The sequence below is a fragment of the Cryptomeria japonica genome, unplaced genomic scaffold, assembly GCF_030272615.1.
Source record: "Cryptomeria japonica unplaced genomic scaffold, Sugi_1.0 HiC_scaffold_20, whole genome shotgun sequence".
Classification (NCBI taxonomy): Eukaryota; Viridiplantae; Streptophyta; class Pinopsida; order Cupressales; family Cupressaceae; genus Cryptomeria; species Cryptomeria japonica.
Window position 1 is genome coordinate 940001 of NW_026728842.1, and position 15000 is coordinate 955000.

The window sequence follows — 15000 nt, forward strand, 5'->3', positions numbered from 1 at the left end:
AGCGGTCTATGCATCAGGCGCGCTTGGGGCGACTACCAGTGCCAACCCCTTATCCCGCGACGCGTCCGACAAAGAGAACGTTCCAAGGCGGCAGAGGAGGTTACCAGCCGAAGGATGCAGTAGCGATAACAGGTATAGTTCCGCGGCGGCCGAGAAGACTCACCGCATAGGAATCGGGATGCGAGGCGAAGGATGCGCCGGGAAGGCCCCGACGACTAGGAAGAGGCTGCAGGGCCGCCTCGGAATGGTCCAAGCATCGGACGCGATTGGGACGACTACCAGTGCCAACCCCTTATCCCGCGATGCGTCCGATACACAGATAGTTCCAACGCGGCCGAGGAGCCTCACCGCATATCAATCGGGGTGCGAGGCGAGGGATGGGGCGGGAAGGCCCCAACGGCTACACGGAAGAGGCTTCAGGGCCACCTCGGTATGGTCCAAGCATCGGACGCGCTTGGGGCGACTACCAGTGCCAACCCCTTATCCCGCGATGCGTCCGATACACAGAAGGTTGCAAGGCGGCCGAGGAGCCTCACCGCATAGCAATCGGGGGTGCGAGGCGACGGATGCGGCGAGATGGCCCCAATGGCTAGACGGAAGAGGCTTCAGGGCCGCCTCGGAATGGTCCGAGCATCGGACGCGCTTGGGGCGACTACCAGTGACAACCCCTTATCCCGCGATGCGTCCGATACGAAGACGGTTCCAAGGCGGCCGAGGAGCCTCACCGCATAGCAATCGGGGGTGCGAGGCGACGGATGGCCCCAACGGCTAGACGGAAGAGGCTTCAGGGCCGCCTCGGAATGGTCCAAGCATCGGACGCGCTTGGGGCGACTACCAGTGACAACCCCTTATCCCGCGATGCGTCCGATTCGAAGATGGTTCCAAAGCGGCCGAGGAGCATCACCGCATAGCAATCGGGGTGCGAGGTGGGGGATGCGGCGAGATGGCCCCAACGGCTAGACGGAAGAGGCTGCAGGGCCGCCTCGGAATAGTCCAAGCATCGGACGCGCTTGGGGCGACTACCAGTGACAACCCCTTATCCTGCGATGCGTCCGATACGAAGATAGTTCCAAGGCGGTCGAGGAGCCTCACCGCATAGCAATCGGGGTGCGAGGTGGGGGATGCGGCGAGATGGCCCAAACGGCTAGACGAAAGAGGCTGCAGGGCCGCCTCGGAATAGTCCAAGCATCGGACGCGCTTGGGGCGACTACCAGTGACAACCCCTTATCCCGCGATGCGTCCGATACGAAGATAGTTCCAAGGTGGCCCAGGAGCCTCACCGCATAGCAATCCGGGTGCAAGGGGGGGGATGCGGCGAGATGGCCCCAACGGCTAGACGGAAGAGGCCACAGGGCCGCCTCGAAATAGTCCAAGCATCGGAGCCTCACCGCATAGCAATCCGGGTGCAAGGGGGGGGATGCGGCGAGATGGCCCCAACGGCTAGACGGAGGAGGCCACAGGGCCGCCTCGGAATAGTCCAAGCATCGGACGCGCTTGGGGCGACTACCAGTGACAACCCCTTATCCCGCGATGCGTCCGATACGAAGATAGTTCCAAGGCGGCCGAGGAGCCTCACCGCATAGCAATCGGGGTGCGAGGTGGGGGATGCGGCGAGATGGCCCCAACGGCTAGACGGAAGAGGCTGCAGGGCCGCCTCGGAATAGTCCAAGCATCGGACGCGCTTGGGGCGACTACCAGTGACAACCCCTTATCCCGCGATGCGTCCGATACGAAGATAGTTCCAAGGCGGCCGAGGAGCCTCACCGCATAGCAATCGGGGTGCGAGGTGGGGGATGCGGCGAGATGGCCCCAACGGCTAGACGGAAGAGGCTGCAGGGCCGCCTCGGAATAGTCCAAGCATCGGACGTGCTTGGGGCGACTACCAGTGACAACCCCTTATCTCGCGATGCGTCCGATACGAAGATAGTTCCAAGGCGGCCGAGGAGCCTCACCGCATAGCAATCGGGGTGCGAGGTGGGGGATGCGGCGAGATGGCCCCAACGGCTAGACGGAAGAGGCCACAGGGCCGCCTCGGAATAGTCCAAGCATCGGACGCAGCTTGGGGCGACTACCAGTGACAACCCCTTATCCCGCGATGCGTCCGATACGAAGATAGTTCCAAGGCGGCCGAGGAGCCTCACCGCATAGCAATCGGGGTGCGAGGTGGGGGATGCGGCGAGATGGCCCCAACGGTTAGACGAAAGAGGCTGCAGGGCCGCCTCGGAATAGTCCAAGCATCGGACGCGCTTGGGGCGACTACCAGTGACAACCCCTTATCCCGCGATGCGTCCGATACGAAGATAGTTCCCAGGCGGCCGAGGAGCCTCACCGCATAGCAATCGGGGTGCGAGGCGAGGGATGCGGCGAGATGGCCCCAAAGGCTAGACGGAAGAGGCTGCAGGGCCGCCTCGGAATAGTCCAAGCATCGGACGCGCTTGGGGTGACTACCACTGCCAACCCCTTATCCCGCGATGCGTCCGATACGAAGATAGTTCCGAGGCAGCCGAGGAGGTGGGGGATGCGGCGAGATGGCCCCAACGGCTAGACGGAAGAGGCTGCAGGGCCGCCTCGGAATAGTCCAAGCATCGGACGTCCTTGGGGCGACTACCAGTGACAACCCCTTATCCCGCGATGCGTCCGATACGAAGATAGTTCCCAGGCGGCCGAGGAGCCTCACTGCATAGCAATCGGGGTGCGAGGTGAGGGATGCGGCGAGATGGCCCCAAAGGCTAGACGGAAGAGGCTGCAGGGCCGCCTCGGAATAGTCCAAGCATCGGACGCGCTTGGGGCGACTACCACTGCCAACCCCTTATCCCGCGATGCGTCCGATACACAGATAGTTCCGAGGCAGCCGAGGAGGTGGGGGATGCGGCGAGATGGCCCCAACGGCTAGACGGAAGAGGCTGCAGGGCCGCCTCGGAATAGTCCAAGCATCGGACGCGCTTGGGGCGACTACCAGTGACAACCCCTTATCCCGCGATGCGTCCGATACGAAGATAGTTCCCAGGCGGCCGATGAGCCTCACCGCATAGCAATCGGGGTGCGAGGCGAGGGATGCGGCGAGATGGCCCCAAAGGCTACACGGAAGAGGCTGCAGGGCCGCCTCGGAATAGTCCAAGCATCGGACGCGCTTGGGGCGACTACCACTGCCAACCCCTTATCCCGCGATGCGTCCGATACACAGATAGTTCCGAGGCGGCCGAGGAGCCTCACAGCATAGCAATCGTGGTGCGAGGTGGGGGATGCGGCGAGATGGCCCCAACGGCTGACGAAAGAGGCTTCAGGGCCGCCTCGGAATGGTCCAAGCATCGGACGCGCTTGGGGCGACTACCACTGCCAACCCCTTATCCCGCGATGCGTCCGATACACAGATAGTTCCGAGGCGGCCGAGGAGCCTCACAGCATAGCAATCGGGGTGCGAGGCGAGGGATGCGGCGAGAAAGCCCCAACGGCTAGAGGGAAGAGGCTTCAGGTCCGCCTCGGAATGGTCCAAGCATCGGACGCGCTTGGGGCGACTACCAGTGACAACCCCTTATCCCGCGACGCGTCCGATACACAGATAGTTCCAAGGCGGCCGAGGAGCCTCACCGCATAGCAATCGGGGTGCGAGGCGAGGGATGCGGCGAGAAGGACCCAACGGCTAGACGGAAGAGGCTTCAGGGCCGCCTCGGAATGGTCCAAGCATCGGACGCGCTTGGGGCGACTACCAGTGACAACCCCTTATCCCGCGACGCGTCCGATACACAGATAGTTCCAAGGCGGCCGAGGAGCCTCACCGCATAGCAATCGGGGTGCGAGGCGAGGGATGCGGCGAGAAGGACCCAACGGCTAGACGGAAGAGGCTTCAGGGCCGCCTCGGAATGGTCCAAGCATCGGACGCGCTTGGGGCGACTACCAGTGACAACCCCTTATCCCGCGACGCGTCTGATACACAGATAGTTCCAAGGCGGCCGAGGAGCCTCACCGCATAGCAATCGGGGTGCGAGGCGAGGGATGCGGCGAGAAGGACCCAACGGCTAGACGGAAGAGGCTTCAGGGCCGCCTCGGAATGGTCCAAGCATCGGACGCGCTTGGGGCGACTACCAGTGACAACCCCTTATCCCGCGACGCGTCCGATACACAGATAGTTCCAAGGCGGCCGAGGAGCCTCACCGCATAGCAATCGGGGTGCGAGGCGAGGGATGCGGCGAGAAGGACCCAACGGCTAGACGGAAGAGGCTTCAGGGCCGCCTCGGAATGGTCCAAGCATCGGACGCGCTTGGGGCGACTACCAGTGACAACCCCTTATCCCGCGACGCGTCCGATACACAGATAGTTCCAAGGCGGCCGAGGAGCCTCACCGCATAGCAATCGGGGTGCGAGGCGAGGGATGCGGCGAGAAGGACCCAACGGCTAGACGGAAGAGGCTTCAGGGCCGCCTCGGAATGGTCCAAGCATCGGACGCGCTTGGGGCGACTACCGTTGCCAACCCCTTATCCCGCGATGCGTCTGATACACAGATAGTTCCGAGGCGGCCGAGGAGCCTCACCGCATAGCAATCGGGTTGCGAGGCAGATTATTGGGAAGGGAACCCCCTGGGATGCGGCTCAAGCAGTGCCCAAAGGGACTGGAATGCGGAATCACATCGAGAGACCCAAATGCTATACGAGGGCTCAAATCGAATTATCGATTTGGCCACGACATGGACGCATCGGAACGACTACCTTTGCCGAACCACTCGCAATTGCATCCATACCGAAACCAATAGACATTTCCGTTAGAGCCCTCGCATAGCATTCGGGAATCTCGCATGCCCCTCTAAATCGACCAATGCTGGCGCTCAATGAAAATCCGAGCGCTACCACCGTTCGAGCGCCAGCATTGGTCGAGTTAGAGGGGCACGGGGGAGAATGCTCCAGTCAACACCTCCCCTATATAAGTTATTTGTCCGATTCTCGCACAACCGTAGTCTGCCTCGTCGAATCAAACAACGGTCCCAGATTCCGACTTCCGTTCCGTAGAGACCCAAAAGCTAGATGGAGGCTCGCAAGAAAGAGAGTCGGCACATAGCAATCAGGTTTCTCGAACGTTTAGGGACCGAGCTCACTTGCGGATAGGGCAAAATCCGCCAAGCAACCCAAAAGCTAGACGGGGGCTCGAATCGAATCGCCTAGGCGGCCACAACAACGACGTGTTAGATCGACTACCAGTGCCAAACCATTCAGCAAGACTAGTTTGTGTCGAGGCCGGATAGAGATTCTCAGAGAGCGCCCACATAGCATTTAGGAGACCTGCCGCGTCCCTCACACTCGACAAATGGTGGTGCACGTTTATAAATCCGAGCGATCCCAACCCTTTCAAGCACCAACATCGGTCGAGATAGAGGGGCACGGAGGGGGCTGCGTGAGACAACACAGTCCCCTATATAAGTTATTTGTCCGATTCTCACACATCCGAAGAATGGTCATCAAATCGGACAACAGCCCAAACTTCCGACTTCCGTCCCAGAAAGCCCAAGAGCTATCTAAAACGTTCATGGCCGGAACTCGATCGCGGCTATACCAGTCCGCCAAGCAACCCAAAAGCTAGACTGGAGCTCTAGTTGAATCACCTCTGTGGCCACTGCAAGGACGTGTTGGAGCGACTACCATTGCCGAACCATTCCACAGGTCGAGTCCATACCAAGGCCGCATAGAGATTCACGATGAGCTCCTGCATAGCAATCAGGAGACTTGCCGTGTCCATCACAATCGATAAATCCTGGTGCAAGATTTTTGCATCCGAGCTCTCCAACCAGTAGAGCACCAGCATCAATCGACATAAACGGGCACGGGGGGAGGATGCTCGAGAACACTACCTCCCCTATATAAGTTATTTGTCCGATTCTCAAGCAGCCGAAGTCTGGTCATCGAATCGGGTCAAAGACCACAACTTCCGACTTTACCCACAATGCAAGTCATCGAATCGAACATCGGCCCCCGAGTCGGACTCCATGCGTATGTCAGGTCATCGGACCCAAATTCTGCCTTCCTGCGCATGGCGGGCCATCAATATCAACTCGGTCATCGGACCCAAACTCCGCCTTTCTGCGTATGGCACGCCTTCAAATCGGTCATCGGACCCAAATTCCGCCTTCCTATGCATGGCGGGCCATCAACATCAACTCGGTCATCGGACCCAAATTCCGCCTTTCTGCGCATGGCACGCCATCAACTCGGTCATCGGACCCAAATTCCGCCTTCCTGCGCATGGCAGGTCATCGGACACAAATTCAGACCTCGCGAATATGCATACGTATCGAATCGGTCATCGGACCCAACTTCCGACTTCATCCATACTGTAGGGTCTCTGAGGTTGGCGCGGTGCGCTCAACCCGGGGAGTCGACCCATCGAAGCATACACCTCCCCTATATAAGCTATTTGTCCGATTCCCACACCTGTGTAGTTTGCACCTCTGACCAGGACATCGACCCCAACTTCCGAACTCGACTGCAACGACGGCACCAGCGCCTTGGTGCGCACCTTGCGACGCACAGTCCCAACATTCGCCTTCCTGCACATGGCAGGTCATCGGACCCAAATTCCGACCTCGCGAGTATGCCTACATATCGAATCGGTCATCGGACCCAACTTCCGACTTCATCCATACCGTAGGGTCTTTGAGGTTGGCGCGGTGCGCTCAACCCGGGGAGTCGACCCAACGAAGCATACACCTCCCCTATATAAGCTATTTGTCCGATTCCCACACCTGTGTAGTTTGCACCTCCGATCAGGACATCGACCCCAACTTCCGAACTCGCCTGCAACGACCGAACCAGCGCCTTGGTGCGCACCTTGCAACGCACAGTGCCAACATTCGCCTTCCTCAACATGGCAGGTCATCGGACCCAAATTCCGACCTCGCGAGTATGCCTACATATCGAATCGGTCATCGGACCCAACTTCCGACTTCATCCATACCGTAGGGTCTTTGAGGTTGGCGCGGTGCGCTCAACCCGGGGAGTCGACCCAACGAAGCATACACCTCCCCTATATAAGCTATTTGTCCGATTCCCACACCTGTGTAGCTTGCACCTCCGATCAGGACATCGACCCCAACTTCCGAACTCGACTAAAAAGACCGCACCAGCGCCTTGGTGTGCACCTTGCAACGCACAGTGCCAACATTCGCCTTCCTACACATGGCAGGTCATCGGACCCAAATTCCGACCTCATGAGCATACCTACTAATCGAATCGGTCATCGGACCCAACTTCCGACTTCATCCATACCGTAGGGTCTTTGAGGTTGGCGCGGTGCGCTCAACCTGGGGAGTCGACCCATCGAAGCATACACCTCCCCTATATAAGCTATTTGTCCGATTCCGACACCTGTGTAGTTTGCACCTCCGCTCAGGACATCGACCCCAACTTCCGAACTCGCCTGCAACGACCGAACCAGCGCCTTGGTGCGCACCAAAAGTGCGCACTTTTGGTGCGCACCAAAAGTGCGCACTTTTGGAGGGCACTTTTTGGAGGGCACTTTTCTGCGCTCCAAAGGTGCGCACTTTTGGAGGGCACTTTTTGGAGGGCACTTTTCTGCGCTCCAAAGGTGCGCACTTTTGGAGGGCACTTTTTGGAGGGCACTTTTCTGCGCTCCAAAGGTGCGCACTTTTGGAGGGCACTTTTTGGAGGGCACTTTTCTGCGCTCCAAAGGTGCGCACTTTTGGAGGGCACTTTTTGGAGGGCACTTTTCTGCGCTCCAAAGGTGCGCACTTTTGGAGGGCACTTTTTGGAGGGCACTTTTCTGCGCTCCAAAGGTGCGCACTTTTGGAGGGCACTTTTTGGAGGGCACTTTTCTGCGCTCCAAAGGTGCGCACTTTTGGAGGGCACTTTTCTGCGCTCCAAAGGTGCGCACTTTTGGAGGGCACTTTTTGGAGGGCACTTTTCTGCGCTCCAAAGGTGCGCACTTTTGGAGGGCACTTTTGTGCACTCCAAAGGTGCGCACTTTTGGAGGGCACTTTTCCTGCGCTCCAAAGGTGCACACCTAGGTGAGCACCTTCGACCACACCTTGTAGCACACCAAACTCTGACTTTCGACTTCATCCGCAATGCAGGGTCTTTGAGGTTGGCGCAATGCGCACAACCAGGGGAGTCGACCCATCAAACCCAACACCTCCCCTATATAAGCTATTTGTCTGATTCTCATACATGCGTAGCCTGCAAGAGCAATTAGGACATCGACCCCAACTTTCGGCTTCTAAACGAAAACAAGGTCTTTGAGGTTGGCGCAGTGCGCACAACCAGGGGAGTCAACCCACCGAATGCAACACCTCCCCTATATAAGCTATTTGTCTGATTCTCATACATGCGTAGACTGCAGCAATGATTAGGACATCCACCCCAACTTTTGACTTCTTAAACAAGACAGGGTCTTTGAAGTTGGTGCAGTGCACACAACCAGGGGAGTCGACCCATCAAACGCAACACCTCCCCTATATAAAGCTATTTGTCCGATTCTCATACGTGTAGTCTGCAGCAGCGATTACGACATCGACCCCAACTTCCGAATTCGTTTGCATTGACCGCACCAAAGGTGCGCGCCTTGGTGTGCACCCTGGAGTGCACTTTGGTGCTCACCTCGGTGCACACTTTGGTGTGCACCAAAGGTGCGCACCTTGGAGCGCACCAAAGGTGTACACTTTGGAGCGCACCACATAGGGTCTTTGAGAGGTTGGCGCAGTGCGCACACCAAGGTGGGTGTTGAGGTGCGTGCCGAGGTGGGTGGGTGCTAGGGTGCGCTCCATGGTGGGTGCCAGGGTGGGTGCGTGCTAGGGTGGATTCCAAAGAGGGTCATAGGGTGGGTGCCAAGGTGGGTTGGTGATATAGTGGGTTCAAAGGTGGGTACTAGGGTGGGTTCCAAGGTGGGTCACAAGTTGGGTGCCAGGATGCGTGGGTGTTAGGTTGGGTGCCAAGGTGGGCTCCTGCGTGGGTGGGTGCTAGGGTGGGTTTCAAGGTGGACGCGAGGGCGGGTGCCAAGGTGGGTAACAAGTTGGGTGTTAGGATGGGTGAGTGCTAGAGTGGGTGCCAAGGTGGGTGGGTGCTAAGGTGGATGCCAAGGTGGTTCACAGGGTGGGTGGGTTCTAGGGTGAGTTCCAAGGTGGGTCACAGGTTCAGTGCTAGGGTGGGTGTCAAGGTGGGTGTCGAGGTGCCTGGGTGCTAGGGTGTGGATGCCAATGTGGGTCATAGGGTGGGTACTAGGGTGGGCTGCAATGTGGGTGCCAAGGTGGGTAACATGCTCGGTGGGTTCTAAATTGGGTGCCAGGGTGGGTGTGCACCCACCTTGCCCGAGGTGGGTGCCAAGGTGCCAGTGTGGGTGGGTGCTAAGGTGGATGCCAAGGTGGGTGAGAAGGTGGGTGATAGGTTGAGTGGTAGGATGGGTGGGTGCCAAGATGGGTCACAGGGTGGGTGCAAGGGTGGGTAGGTGCTAGGGTTGGTGTCAGGGTGGGTGGGTGCTAGGTTGGGTTCCAAGGTGGGTGCGAGGGTGAGTGTCAAGGTGGGTCACAGGTTAGGTGCTAGGATGGGTGAGTGCTAGGGTGCAAAGGTGCCAGGGTGGGTGCTAGGATGGGTCGATGCTAGGGTGAGTGGCAAGGTGGGTCCACAAGTGTCAAGGTGGGTGCCGAGGTGGGTGCCAAGTTGGGTTCCAAGGTGGGTGCCAACGTGGGTGCTAGGGTGCGTGGGTTAAAGGGTGTGTCACAACGTGGGTGCCAGGATGGGTGCGCACCCACACTGGCCAAGACGGGTGCAAGGTTGGGTTCCAAGCCCGGTCACAGGCTGGGTGCTAGGATGGGTGGGTGCCAAGGTGGGCACCAGGGTGGGTGCACCCACCCTGGCCAAGGTGGGTCACGGGGTGGGTCCTAGGGTGGGTAACGGGGTGGGTACTAAGGTGCGTGCCAAGGTGGGTCATAGGGTGGGTGCCAAGGTGGGCACCAGGGTGGGTGTGCACCAACCCTAGCCAGGGTAGGTCACGGGGTGGTTGTCGGGGTGGGCTTCAAGGAGCCAAGGTGGGTGGCAAGTAGCCAAGTTGCGTGCCAAGGTGGGTGTCGGGGTGGGTGCCAAGGATCCAAGGTGGGTGCCAAGGAACCAAGGTGGGTGTCTGGGTGGGTGCCGAGGTGGGAGCCAGGGTGGGTCCCAAGGTGAGTGCAAAGGTGGGTGCCAGGGTCAAGGTGAGTGCCAATGTGGGTTCCAAGGTGCCAGGGTCAGGGTGAGTGCCAATGTGGGTTCAAAGGTGCTAAGTTGGGTGCGAGGTTGGGTGTGAGGGTGGGTGGGTGCCAAGGTGTGCTAGGTGGAAGCCCGGGTGGGTCGGCATCCCATGGGTGTCGAGTTGGGTGCCTGATGGGTGCTTCTTGTCAAGTTTTAGTCGTCGGGACTCATTTCGAGCCTTAGAGGTCGTTTCTTGTCCGGTTGCCCTGTCTTCGACCTGGGAACCCAATTTTGGTCCTCGGGTCCCATTTTTTTTTGTCTCGCATCCCACTTTTGGCCTGTGGCCTTTTCGGGGTCGATTCTCGTTTTGGGCATCAGAGCATGTTTCTTCTCCTAAAACCCAATATTTGTTTATTAAGTCTCGGAACACATTTTTGTTCTCGTGGACCCATCATGGGTCTTGGAACGCATTTGTGGTCCTTGGGTCCCATTTTGCATCCCGAAACTTGTGTTTTGGTGCTTGATCCCTATTTTGGGTGCCCACCTTGCACCAAGTGCGCACCCGGGGCAAACCGAGCGCCTTGGTGCACCGGGGCAAGATCGAGCGTGCACCCGAGGCGCCCCGAACATGCACCAAGGTGCACTCGGCCCACATGTGAGCGCAGGTCGTTGCGCCCGAGGTGGTGTGTGGGCACCGCGTTGCAGACGGGACACTGCACGCACACGACGCCCCGTCCAGGTGCACGCACGTAGGCCGGGCCGGGTGCACACCCGATGCCCTAGCAAGGTGCGTGCACCCGGGCAGGGCTCACACTTGGCGAACGGGGCGCACTTCGCGAGGGAGGGTGTGCACCTCGACGGGGGTGGGTGGCCGGGGTGGATTCGCACGTGGGTCGCGGTTTGCTAAGTACACACTGCGACAAGCTCATAACGGGTGCGATCATACCAGCGTTAGTGCACCGGATCCCATCAGAACTCCGCAGTTAAGCGCGCTTGGGCCGGAGTAGTACTGGGATGGGTGACCTCCCGGGAAGTCCCGGTGTTGCACCCTTTTTTAGTTTTTCGCCGGGCGTCGCAATGCTATTTGAATTAACCTTTTGCCCGTTTGCGTTCTCGTCGGGGCCGGGCCGGGCCGGGGTGCGTTGCCCGCACTACCGCGCGCGCCGGGGCGACACCGAGCGCGCACCCGAGGCGCCCCGAGCACACAGGCCACGGTGCAACCCGGGCGTTGTGCGCGCACCCCGGTGCGCCCGAGGTGCTGCGCGCGCACCCAGGTGAAATCGGTGTGCACCTCGGCCAGTGCGCGCTCGGTCGAGTCGCGCACGTTGGCCAAGGTGCACGGTGATGTTTCTTACTCTAAGGTTCCGCACCAGACGCCCGGGACAGGTGAGCGAAGCTGGGCGGGGCCGGGTGCGCGCCCGGGGCAGGTGCACGCAGCTGGAGAGAGCTTTGGAGCGCACCAGAGGTGCGCACCTTGGAGCACACTTCGGAGCGCACCAATGATGCGCTCCATTCAAAAGTTTCCTGAAAAGGCAAAAAAAGTTGAGATTATAGAATTTCCCACTTGAGAGATTGTAAAAAAAAAAAATTTAAAATGAAGGAAACGCGGGTGCCAAGGTGTGCGCGCCCGGGTGCGCAGCCCAGCCAAGGTGTGCGCACCAAGGCGCCCACCCTGGCGAAGGTGCACGCAAGGTGCGCACCCGAGGCAAACCGGACAATTAACCCAACTTTCGACTTCGCGCGCACCTGCGCACCTTGGAGCGCACTTCGGAGCGCTCCTTGGTGCGCACCAATCTTGGGCACCTCGGAGTGCACCATGGCGCCCACCAAGGTGCGCACCCGGGGCAAACCGAGCTTCGACTTCGTGCGCACCTTGGAGGCGCCCACCAAGGTGCGCAGCCCAGCCAAGGCGTGCGCATCAAGGTGCGCACCCGGGGCAAACCGAGCTCCGACTTCGTACGCACCATGGAGCGCACAAAAGGTGCGCAACCCAGCCAAGGTGTGCGCACCCCGGGCAAACCGAGCTCCGAATCGTGCGCACCAGAGGTGCACGCCATCGTGCGCACCTTGGAGCACACTTCGGAGCCCTCCTTGGTGCGCACCGATGTTGCGCACCTCGGAGCGCACCCGGGGAAAACAATGCAATTAACCCGACTTTTGACTTCGTGCGCACCTCGAAGCGCTCTCGGGTTCGCACCTCGGAGCACACCGAGGTGCGCACCTTTGATGCGCTGCCTTCACCAATTTCCAGAAAAGGCAAGAAAACATTGAGAAGGTGTGCGCACCGAGGTGCCCACCCTGGCGAAGGTGCACGCGAGGTGCGCACCCGGGGCAAACCGGGCTCCGACTTCGTGCACGCCATGCTGCGCACCTTGGAGGGCCATGGTGCGCACCTTGGAGCAAACTTCGGAGCGCTCAATGGTGCCCAACCCAGCCAAGGTGCCCACCGCGGCGAAGGTGCACGCGAGGTGCGCACCCGGGGCAAACCGGGCTCCGACTTCGTGCACGCCGCACCTTGGAGCACACTTCGGAGCGCTCCTTGGTGCGCACCAGGGCGCGCAAACCAGCCGAGGTGCCCACCCCGGCGAAGGTGCACACGAGGTGCGCACCCGGGGCAAACCGGGCTCCGACTTCGTGCACGCCATGGTGCGCACCCGGGGCAAACCGGACTCCGACTTCGTGCAGGCCGCACCTTGGAGCACACTTCGGAGCGCTCCTTGGTGCGCACCATGGTGCCCACCAGGGCGCGCAACCCAGCCAAGGTCTGCACACCAAGGTGCCCACCCCGGCGAAGGTGCACGCGAGGTGCGCACCCGGGGCAAACCGGGCTCCGACTTCGTGCACGCCATGGTGCCCACCGCGGCGAAGGTGCACGCGAGGTGCGCACCCGGGGCAAACCGGGCTCCGACTTCGTGCACGGCGCACCTTGGAGCACACTTCGGAGCGCTCCTTGGTGCGCACCATGGTGCCCACCAGGGCGCGCAACCCAGCCAAGGTGTGCGCACCAAGGTGCACGCGAGGTGCGCACCCGGGGCAAACCGGGGTCCGACTTCGTGCACGCCGCACCTTGGAGCACACATCGGGGCGCTCCCGGGTTCGCACCGTGGTGGGCACCTCGGAGCACACCAAGGTGGGCAGCGAGGTGCGCACCTTTGATGCGATGCCTTCACTAATTTCCATAAAAGGCAAAAAAAAACGAGATTTTAAAATTTCCGTTTTGAAAGATAGTGAAAAAAAGGGAATGCTGGTGCCATCTTGAGCCCGCCCTGGTGCGCAGCCCAGCCAAGGTGTGCGCACCAAGGTGCCCACCCTGGCGAAGGTGCGCGCCCGGGCAATTAACCCAACTTCCAACCTCGCGCGCGCCAGGGTGGGAGCGCACCCAACAACCGGGCCTGGGAAGAGCCAATGCGAGAAACCCCACCAAACGCTCTGACAAAAAAAGAGGGGGCGCTCCAGTAACCCCGCTTCGGAGCGCACCCTGGGCAAACCCAGCCAAGGTGCCCACCCCGGCCAAGGTGCAGGCGAGGTGCGCACCCGGGGCAAACCGGGCTCCGACAACGTGCACGCCGCACCTTGGAGCACACTTCGTAGCGCTCCCGGGTGCGCACCTTTGATGCGCTGCCTTCACTAATTTCCAGAAAAGGCAAAAAAAAAAGGAGATTTTGAAATTTCCGTTTTGAAAGATAGTGAAAAAAACGGAACGCGGGTGCCATCTTGAGCCCGCCCTGGTGCGCAGCCCAGGCAAGGTGCCCACCCTGGCAAAGGTGCGCACCCGGGCAATTAACCCTACTTCCGACTTCGTGCGCGCCAGGGTGGCAACCGGGCCTGGGAAGAGCCAATGCGAGAAACCCCACCAAACGCTCCGACAAAAAAAGAGGCGGCGCTCCAATAACCCCGCTTCGGAGCGCAGCCGGGGCAAACCCAGCCAAGGTGCCCACCCCGACGAAGGTGCACGCGAGGTGCGCACCCGGGGCAAACCGGGCTCCGACAACGTGCACGCAGCACCTTGGAGCACACTTCGAAGCACTCCCGGGTGCCCACCGGCGTTGCGCACCGTGGTGGGCAGCGAGGTGCGCACCTTTGATGCGCTGCCTTCACTAATTTCCAGAAAAAGGCAAAAAAAAATGAGATTTTAAAATTTCCGTTTTGAAAGATAGTGAAAAAAAAGGAACGCGGGTGCCATCTTGAGCCCGCCCTGGTGCGCAGCCCAGGCAAGGCATGCGCACCAAGGTGCCCACCCGAGGTGCACACCCGGGGCAAACCGGGCTCCGACTTCGTGCAGGCCGCACCTTGGAGCACACTTCGGAGCGCTCCTTGGTGCGCACCATGGTGCCCACCAGGGCGCGCAACCCAGCCAAGGTCTGCACACCAAGGTGCCCACCCCGGCGAAGGTGCACGCGAGGTGCGCACCCGGGGCAAACCGGGCTCCGACTTCGTGCACGCCGCACCTTGGAGCACACATCGGAGCGCTCCCAGGTTCGCACCAGCGTTGCGCACCTTTGATGCGCTGCCTTCACTAATTTCCAGAAAAGGCAAAAAAAAACGAGATTTTAAAATTTCCGTTCTGAAAGATAGTGAAAAAAACGGAACGCGGGTGCCATCTTGAGCCCTTCCTGGTGCGCAGCCCAGGCAAGTTGTGCGCACCAAGGTGCCCACCCTGGCGGAGGTGCGCGCCCGGGGCAATCCGGGCTCCGACTTCGTGCACTGCATGGTGCCCACCAAGGCGCGCAACCCAGCCAAGGTGCCCACCGCAGCGAAGGTGCACGCGAGGTGCACACCCGGGGCAAACCGGGCTCCGACTTCGTGCACGCCGCACCTTGGAGCACACTTCAGAGCGCTC

General features: G+C 60.2%; 1 non-coding gene across 1 annotated transcript; it reads left to right on the forward strand.

The window, feature by feature from the left end:
• The first annotated feature begins 11092 nt into the window (after positions 1–11092).
• Positions 11093–11211, forward strand: LOC131861086 (5S ribosomal RNA). Its single transcript, XR_009360167.1, has one exon. It is a non-coding gene; the product is annotated as a 5S ribosomal RNA (ribosomal RNA).
• Positions 11212–15000: the final 3789 nt, after the last annotated feature.